The sequence below is a fragment of the Arachis stenosperma genome, chromosome 9 (genome assembly GCF_014773155.1).
Source record: "Arachis stenosperma cultivar V10309 chromosome 9, arast.V10309.gnm1.PFL2, whole genome shotgun sequence".
Lineage (NCBI taxonomy): Eukaryota > Viridiplantae > Streptophyta > Magnoliopsida > Fabales > Fabaceae > Arachis > Arachis stenosperma.
In genome coordinates, this window is record NC_080385.1 from 70,850,501 (window position 1) to 70,859,714 (window position 9,214).

The 9,214-nt window shown below is 40.8% G+C and overlaps 1 non-coding gene across 1 annotated transcript; it reads left to right on the plus strand.

The window, feature by feature from the left end:
• The first annotated feature begins 5,421 nt into the window (after positions 1-5,421).
• Positions 5,422-5,529, plus strand: LOC130953128 (small nucleolar RNA R71). Its single transcript, XR_009075301.1, has one exon. It is a non-coding gene; the product is annotated as a small nucleolar RNA R71 (small nucleolar RNA).
• Positions 5,530-9,214: the final 3,685 nt, after the last annotated feature.

Below are 9,214 nucleotides of genomic sequence, written 5' to 3' on the forward strand. Positions count from 1 at the left end.
CACCTTGTTCATGAGTGAGAATGGTGATGGGCGTCAATCATCACCTTCATCATGTTGAAGAATAAGTGATATCTTGGATAAAGAACAAGCGGAATTGAATGGAAGAACAATAGTAATTGCATTAATACTCGAGGTACAGCAGAGCTCCACACCTTAATCTATGGTGTGTAGAAACTCCACCGTTGAAAATACATAAGAACAAGGTCTAGGCATGGCCGAATGGCCAGCCTCCCAAAGGTCTAAGATAGCATAAAACAAAGATAGCTACCCAAAAGTCTCTCTAATACAATAGTAAAAGGTCCTACTTATAGAAAACTAGTACATAGATGAGTAAATGACATAAAAATCCACTTCCGGGCCCACTTGGTGTGTGCTTGGGCTGAGCAATGAAGCTTTTTCGTGTAGAGACTCTCCTTGGAGTTAAACGCCAGCTTTAGTGCCAGTTTGGGCGTTTAACTCCCAATTAGGTGCCAGTTCCGGCGTTTAACGCTGGAATTTCTTGAGGTGACTTTGAACGCCGGTTTGGGCCATCAAATCTTGGGCAAAGTATGGACTATTATATATTGCTGGAAAGCCCAGGATGTCTACTTTCCAACGCCGTTGAGAGCGCGCCAATTGGGTATCTGTAGCTCCAGAAAATTCACTTCGAGTGCAGGGAGGTCAGAATCCAACAGCATCTGCAGTCCTTTTGAGTCTCTGGATCAGATTTTTGCTCAGGTCCCTCAATTTCAGCCAGAAAATACCTGAAATCACAGAAAAACACACAAACTTATAGTAAAGTCCAGAAAAGTGAAATTTAATTAAAAACTAATAAAAATATAATAAAAACTAACTAAATCATAACAAAAACATACTAAAAACAATGCCAAAAAGTATACAAATTATCCGCTCATCACAACACCAAACTTAAATTGTTGCTTGTCCCCAAGCAACTGAAGATCAAATAAGATAAAAAGAAGAGAATATGCAATGAACTCCAAAAACATCTATGAAGATCAGTATTAATTAGATGAGCGGGGCTTTTATCTTTTTGCTTCTGAATAGTTTTGGCATCTCACTCTATCCCTTGTAATTCAGAATGATTGGCTTCCTTAGGAACTTAGAATCCAGATAGTGTTAATGATTCTCCTAGTAAAGTATGATGATTCTTGAACATAGCTATTTATTGAGTCTTGGCTGTGGCCCAAAGCACTCTGTCTTCCAGTATTACCACCGGATATATACATGCCACAGACACATAATTGGGTGAACCTTTTCAGATTGTGACTCAGCTTTGCTAAAGTCCCCAATTAGAGGTGTCCAGGGTTCTTAAGCACACTCTTATTGCCTTGGATCACAACTTTATTTCTTTCTTTTTCTTTCTTTTTTTTTTCCGATTTTTTTTTTTTTCGTTTGCTTTTTCTCTTTTTTTTTTTTTGTATTCACTGCTTTTTCTTGCTTCAAGAATCATTTTTAATGATTTTTCAGATCCTCAGTAACATGTCTCCTTTTTCATCATTCTTTCAAGAGCCAACATTCATGAACCACAAGTTCGAAAGACATATGAACTGTTCAAGCATACATTCAGAGAACAAAAGGGTTGCCACCACATCAAAATAATTAAACTATTATAAAATTCAGAATTCATGCAATTCTTCTCCTTTTCAATTAAGAACAATTTTTATTCAAGAAAGGTGATGGATTCATAGGACATTCATAACTTTAAGGCATAGACACTAAGACACTAATGATCACAAGACACAAACATGGATAACATAAAGCATAAAAATCGAAAAACAGAAGAATAAAGAACAAGGAAATCAAGGAACGGGTCCACCTTAGTGATGGCGGCTCTTTCTTGCTCTTGAAGATCCTATGGAGTGCTTGAGCTCCTCAATGTCTCTTCCTTGTCTTTGTTGCTCCTCCCTCATGATTCTTTGGTCTTCTCTAATTTCATGGAGGAGAATGGAGTGTTCTTGATGCTCCACCCTTAGTTGTCCCATGTTGGAACTCAATTCTCCTAGGGAGGTGTTTAGTTGCTCCCAATAGTTTTATGGAGGAAAGTGCATCCCTTGAGGAATCTCAGGGATCTCTTGGTGAGAGGGGTCTCTTGTGTATTCCATCTTTTTCTTGGTGATGGGCTTGTCCTCATCAATGGGGGTATCTCCCTCTATGTCAACTCCAACTGAATAACAGAGGTGACAGATGAGATGAGGAAAGGCTAACCTTGCCAAAGTGGAGGTCTTGTCCGCCACCTTGTAGAGTTCTTGGGCTATAACCTCATGAACTTCTATTTCTTCTCCAATCATGATGCTGTGGATCATGATGGCCCGGTCTATGGTAACTTCGGACCGGTTGCTAGTGGGAATGATTGAGCGTTGTATGAACTCTAACCATCCTCTAGCCACGGGCTTGAGGTCATGCCTTCTCAATTGAACCGGCTTTCCTCTTGAATCTTGCTTCCATTGTGCGCCCTCTTCACATATGGTTGTGAGGACTTGGTCCAACCTTTGATCAAAGTTGACCCTTCTAGTGTAAGGATGCTCATCTCCTTGCATCATAGGCAAGTTGAACGCCACCCTCACACTCTCCGGACTAAAATCCAAGTATTTCCCCCGAACCATAGTGAGATAATTCTTTGGATTCGGGTTCACACTTTGGTCATGGTTCTTGGTGATCCATGCATTGGCATAGAACTCTTGAACCATCAAGATTCCGACTTGTTGAATGGGGTTGGTAAGTACTTCCCAACCTCTTCTTCGGATCTCATGGCGGATCTCCGGATATTCACCCTTTTTGAGTGAAAAGGGGACCTCGGGGATCACCTTCTTCAAGGCCACAACTTCATAGAAGTGGTCTTGATGCACCCTTGAGAGGAATCTATCCATCTCCCATGACTCGGAGGTGGAAGCTTTTGCCTTCCCTTTCCTCTTTCTAGAGGTTTCTCCGGCCTTGGATGCCATAAATGGTTATGGAAAAACGAAAAGCAACGCTTTTACCACACCAAACTTAAAATGTTTGCTCGTCCTCGAGCAAAAGAAGAAAGAAGAGAGTAGAAGAAGAAGAAATGAGAAGAGGGGGAAGGTGGTGTGTTCGGCCAAGAAGGGAAAGAAGGGGTGTTTAGGTTGTGTGAAAATGAAGGGTTGAAGAAGGGTATATATAGGAGAGAGGGGGGGTAATGGTTCGGCCATGATGGGTGGGTTTGGGAGGGAAAGTGGTTTGAATTTGAAGGGTGAGGTTGGTGGGGATTTATGAAGGATGGATGTGAGTGGTGAAGAGAAAGATGGGATTTGATAGGTGAAGGGTTTTTGGGGAAGAGGTATTGAGGTGATTGGTGAATGGGGGAAGAAGAGAGAGTGATGGTGGGGTCCTGTGGGGTCCACAGATCCTGTGGTGTCAAGGAAAAGTCATCCCTGCACCAAATGTTGCTCAAAATCACGTTTTGAGCTATTTCTGGCGTTAAACGCCGGGCTGGTGCCCATTCCTGGCGTTTAACGCCAGGTTGTTGCCCTTTACTGGCGTTTAACGCCAGTCTGGTGCCCCTTTCTGGCGTTAAACGCCCAGAATGGTGCCAGACTGGGCGTTAAACGCCCAACAGCTAGCATTACTGGCGTTTGAACGCCAGCTTCTTCTCCTCCAGGGTGTGCTGTTTTTCTTCCTGTTTTTCATTCTGTTTTTGCTTTTTTTCATTGTTTTTGTGACTTCTTATGATCATCAACCTACAAAAAAGATAAAATAACAAAAGAAAATAGTTAACTATAAAACATTGGGTTGCCTCCCAACAAGCGCTTCTTTAATGTCATTAGCTTGACAGAGGACTCTCATGGAGCCTCAGAAATGCTCAGAACCGTGTTGGAACCTCCCAACACCAAACTTAGAGTTTGACTGTGGGGGCTCTGCTTGGCTCTGTTTTGAGAGAAGCTCTTCATGCTTCCTCTCCATGATGATAGAGGGATGTCCTTGGGCCTTAAACACCAAGGATTCTTCATTCACTTGAATGATCAACTCTCCTCTATCAACATCAATCACAGCCTTTGCTGTGGCTAGGAAGGGTCTGCCAAGGATGATGGATTCATCCATGCACTTCCCAGTCTCTAGGACTATGAAATCAGTAGGGATGTAATGGTCTTCAACCTTCACCAAAACATTCTCTACAAGTCCATGAGCTTGTTTTCTTGAATTGTCTGCCATCTCTAATGAGATTCTTGCAGCTTGCACCTCAAAGATCCCTAATTTCTCCATTACAGAGAGGGGCATGAGGTTTACACTTGACCCTAAGTCACACAAGGCCTTCTTGAAGGTCATGGTGCCTATGGTACAAGGTATAGAAAACTTCCCAGGATCTTGCCTCTTTTGAGGCAGTTTCTGCCTAGACAAGTCATCCAGTTCTTTGGTGAGCAAGGGAGGTTCATCCTCCCAAGTCTCATTTCCAAATAACTTGTCATTTAGCTTCATGATTGCTCTAAGGTATTTAGCAACTTGCTCTTCAGTGACATACTCATCCTCTTCAGAGGAAGAATACTCATCAGAGCTCATGAATGGCAGAAGTAAGTCCAATGGAATCTCTATGGTCTCATTTTGAGCCTCAGATTCCCATTGGAACTCAGAGGAGATTGGTACACGCCCACTGAGGTCTTCCTCAGTGGCGTCCTCCTCCTCTCTTTCCTCTCCACATTCGGCCATGGTTATGGCTTTGCACTCTCCTTTTGGATTTTCTTCTGTATTACTTGGGAGAGTACTAGGAGGGAGTTCAGTAACTTTCTTGCTCAGCTGACCCACCTGTCCTTCCAAATTTTTGATGGAGGACCTTGTTTCATTCATGAAACTTTGAGTGGTCTTTATTAGATCAGAGACCGTTGTTGCTAAGTCAGAAGTATTCTGCTTAGAACTCTCTGTCTGTTGCTGAGAAGATGATGGAAAAGGCTTGCTATTGCTAAACCTGTTTCTTCCACCATTATTGTTATTGAAACCTTGTTGAGGTCTTTCTTGATTCTTCCATGAGAGATTTGGGTGATTTCTCCATGAAGAATTATAGGTGTTTCCATAGGGTTCTCCTAGGTAATTCACCTCTTCCATGGAAGGGTTCTCAGGATCATAAGCTTCTTCCTCAGATGAAGCATCCTTAGTACTGTTTGGTGCATTTTGCATTCCAGACAGACTTTGAGAAATCAAATTGACTTGTTGAGTCAATATCTTGTTCTGAGCCAATATGGCATTCAGAGTGTCAATCTCAAGAACTCCTTTCTTCTGACTAGTCCCATTGTTCACAGGATTCCTTTCAGAAGTGTACATGAATTGGTTATTTGCAACCATTTCAATCAATTCTTGAGCTTCTGCAGGCGTCTTCTTCAGATGAAGAGATCCTCCAGCAGAGCTATCCAAAGACATCTTGGATAGTTCAGAGAGACCATCATAGAAAATACCTATGATGCTCCATTCAGAAAGCATGTCTGAGGGACATCTTCTGATTAATTGTTTGTATCTTTCCCAAGCTTCATAGAGGGATTCTCCATCCTTCTGTCTGAAGGTTTGGACTTCCACTCTAAGCTTACTCCATCTTTGTGGTGGAAAGAACTTTGCCAAGAAGGCATTGACTAGCTTTTCCCAAGAGTCCAGGCTTTCTTTAGGTTGAGAATCCAACCATATTCTAGCTCTGTATCTTACAGCAAAAGGGAATAGCATCAGTCTGTAGACCTCAGGGTTAACCCCATTAGTCTTGACTGTGTCACAGATTTGCAAGAATTCAGCTAAGAACTGATGAGGATCTTCCATTGGAAGTCCATGGAACTTGCAGTTCTGTTGCATTAGAGAAACTAATTGAGGCTTAAGCTCAAAGTTGTTTGCTCCAATGGCAGGGATAGAGATGCCTCTCCCATAGAAATCAGGAGTAGGTGCAGTGAAGTCACCCAGCACCTTTCTTGCATTGTTGGCATTGTTGTTGTTTTCGGCTGCCATGTGTTCTTCTTCCTTGAAGAATTCGGTCAGGTCCTCTAAAGAGAGTTGTGCTTTAGCTTCTCTTAGCTTTCTCTTCAAGGTTCTTTCGGGTTCAGGGTCAGCTTCAACAAGAATGCCTTTGTCTCTGCTCCTGCTCATATGAAAGAGGAGAGAAAAAGAAAATGTGGAATCCTCTATGTCACAGTATAGAGATTCCTTGAAGTGTCAGAGGAAAAGAGAAATAGTAAGAAGAAGGAGAAGAAGAATTCGAACTTTAATTAGATAAGGTTCGAATTGTGCATTTAGAAGGAGTGGTACTCCATAAATAGAAGGATGTGGGAAGGAGGGAAGAGAATTTTCGAAAATTCAATTAAAAGATTTTGAAAACATTTTGAAATTTGATTGATAATTTTCGAAAATTAAAAGTAAAAAAGAAATCAAGTGATTTTTGAAAAAGATTTTGAAATTAGAAATTAAAAAGATTTGATTTGAAAACTATTTTGAAAAAAAATGTGATTAAAAAGATTTGATTGAAAAGTTATGGTTTTAAAAAGATATAATTGAGAAGATATGATTTGAAAAACATTTTAAAAAGATTTGTTTTGAAAACAATTTGAAAAGATATGATTTAAAAGAAATTGATGACTTGCCTAACAAGAAAAGATATGATTCAAACATAAAACCTTCCTCAACAGAAAAGGCAACATACTTGAAATGTTGAATCAAATCATTAATTGATAGTAAGTATCTTTGAAAAAGGAAAGAAATTGATTTTGAAAACATTTGATTGAAAAGATATGATTTGAAAAAGATTTGGTTTGAAAAACTTTGAAAATTTGAAAAAAAATTGATTTGAAAACAAAATCTTCCCCCTAGCACCATCCTGGCGTTAACGCCCAGAATGGTATACATTCTGGCGTTTAACGCCCAAATGCTACCTTTTTGGGCGTTAAACGCCCAACCAGGTACCCTGGCTGGCGTTTAAACGCCAGTCTGCCTTCTTCACTGGGCATTTTTGAATGCTCAGCTTTTTCTGTATAATTCCTCTGCAGTATGTTCTGAATCTTCAATTCTTTGTATTATTGACTTGAAAGACACAAATTAAAATATTTTTGGATTTTAGTAATCAAAATGCAACAAGAATCAAATAACAATGCATGCAAGACACCAACTTAGCAGTTTGTGTACTACTGACACTATATGAGACACATAAATACTCAAGCCAAAAGAATTCAAAGATCAAAACAAAGAAATATATGCATGGATTCGAAAAATGTAACAAAACATGCATTTGACACCAAACTTAAGATGAGACTCTAGACTCAAGCAAGAAACAGCAAATAATTTTTTTTGGTTTTTATGATTTTGTAATTTTTTTTGTGTTTTTTTTTTTCGAAAATTAAGTGGAAAAAGGTATCAAAATTCTTAATGAGAATTCCAGGAATCAGTGCAATGCTAGTCTAGACTCTGGTCCAGGAATTAGACATGGCTTCACAGCCAGCCAAGCTTTCAAAAAAGCTTCGGTCCAAAACACTAGACATGACCAAAGGTCAGCCAAGCCTTAGCGGATCACTGCTCCAAAAGCAAAATTGATGAAAATCAACAAGCTCTTGTGGTGATAAGTTGAAACCTCGGTCCAATCAGATTAGACATGGCTTCTCAGCCAGCCAGATTCAACAAATCATCATGAAACTCTAGAATTCATCTTCAAGAATTTCGAAAAAAAATAAATACCTAATCTAAGCACAAGATGAACCGTCAGTTGTCCAAACTAGAACAATCCCAGGCATTGTTACCAAAAGCTTGCTCAAACTTGAACAATCCCCGGCAACGGCGCCAAAAACTTGGTGCGCGAAATTGTGAACAATACTTTTCACAACTCTCATAATCCCCAGTAATGGCTCCAAAAACTTGGTGGCTCAATACCATGGCATTACACAACTTCGCACAACTAACCAGCAAGTGCACTGGGTCGTCCAAGTAATACCTTACGTGTAAGGGTCGATCCCACGGAGATTGTTAGCATTGAAGCAAGCTATGGTCATCTTGTAAATCTTAGTCAGGCAAACTCAAATGTATATGATGATGAACGAAAATAATATAAAGATAAAGATAGAGATACTTATGCATATCATTGGTAAGAGCTTCAGACAAGTGTATGAAGATGCCTTCCCTTCCGTCTCTCTGCTTTCCTACTGCCTTCATCCAATCCTTCTTACTCCTTTCCATGGCAAGCTTGTGTAGGGTTTCACTGTTGTCAGCAGCTACCTCCCATCCTCTCAGTGAAAGCGATTGCATATGTCCTTCACGGCATAGCGGAATTCAGCTGTCGGTTCTCGGTCAGGCCGGAATAATATCCATTGATACTTTTGCGTCTGTCACTAACGCCCTAGCCTGCTAGGAGTTTGAAGCACGTCACAGTCATTCAGTCATTGAATCCGACTCAGAATACCACAGACAAGGTTAGACCTTCCGGATTCTCTTGAATGCTGCCATCATTCTTGCCTATACCACGAAGACTCTGATCTCACGAATGGTTGGCTCGTTTGTCAGCGAGCACTCGGTTGTCAGGCGATCAACCATGCATCGTGCAATCAGGAATCCAGAGATATTCACTAAGCCTCAGATGCTTGTAGAACAAGAATGGTTGTCAGTCACCTTGTTCATGAGTGAGAATGGTGATGGGCGTCAATCATCACCTTCATCATGTTGAAGAATAAGTGATATCTTGGATAAAGAACAAGCGAATTGAATGGAAGAACAATAGTAATTGCATTAATACTCGAGGTACAGCAGAGCTCCACACCTTAATCTATGGTGTGTAGAACTCCACCGTTGAAAATACCTAAGAACAAAGTCTAGGCATGGCCGAATGGCCAGCCTCCCAAAGATCTAAGATAGCATAAAACAAAGATAGCTACCCAAAAGTCTCTCTAATACAATAGTAAAAGGTCCTACTTATAGAAACTAGTACATAGATGAGTAAATGACATAAAATCCACTTCCGGGCCCACTTGGTGTGTGCTTGGGCTGAGCAATGAAGCTTTTTCGTGTAGAGACTCTCCTTGGAGTTAAACGCCAGCTTTAGTGCCAGTTTGGGCGTTTAACTCCCAATTAGGTGCCAGTTCCGGCGTTTAACGCTGGAATTTCTTGAGGTGACTTTGAACGCCGGTTTGGGCCATCAAATCTGGGCAAAGTATGGACTATTATATATTGCTGAAAGCCCAACACCAACTTAGAGTTTGACTGTGGGGGCTCTGCTTGGCTCTGTTTTGAGAGAAGCTCTTCATGCTTCCTCTCC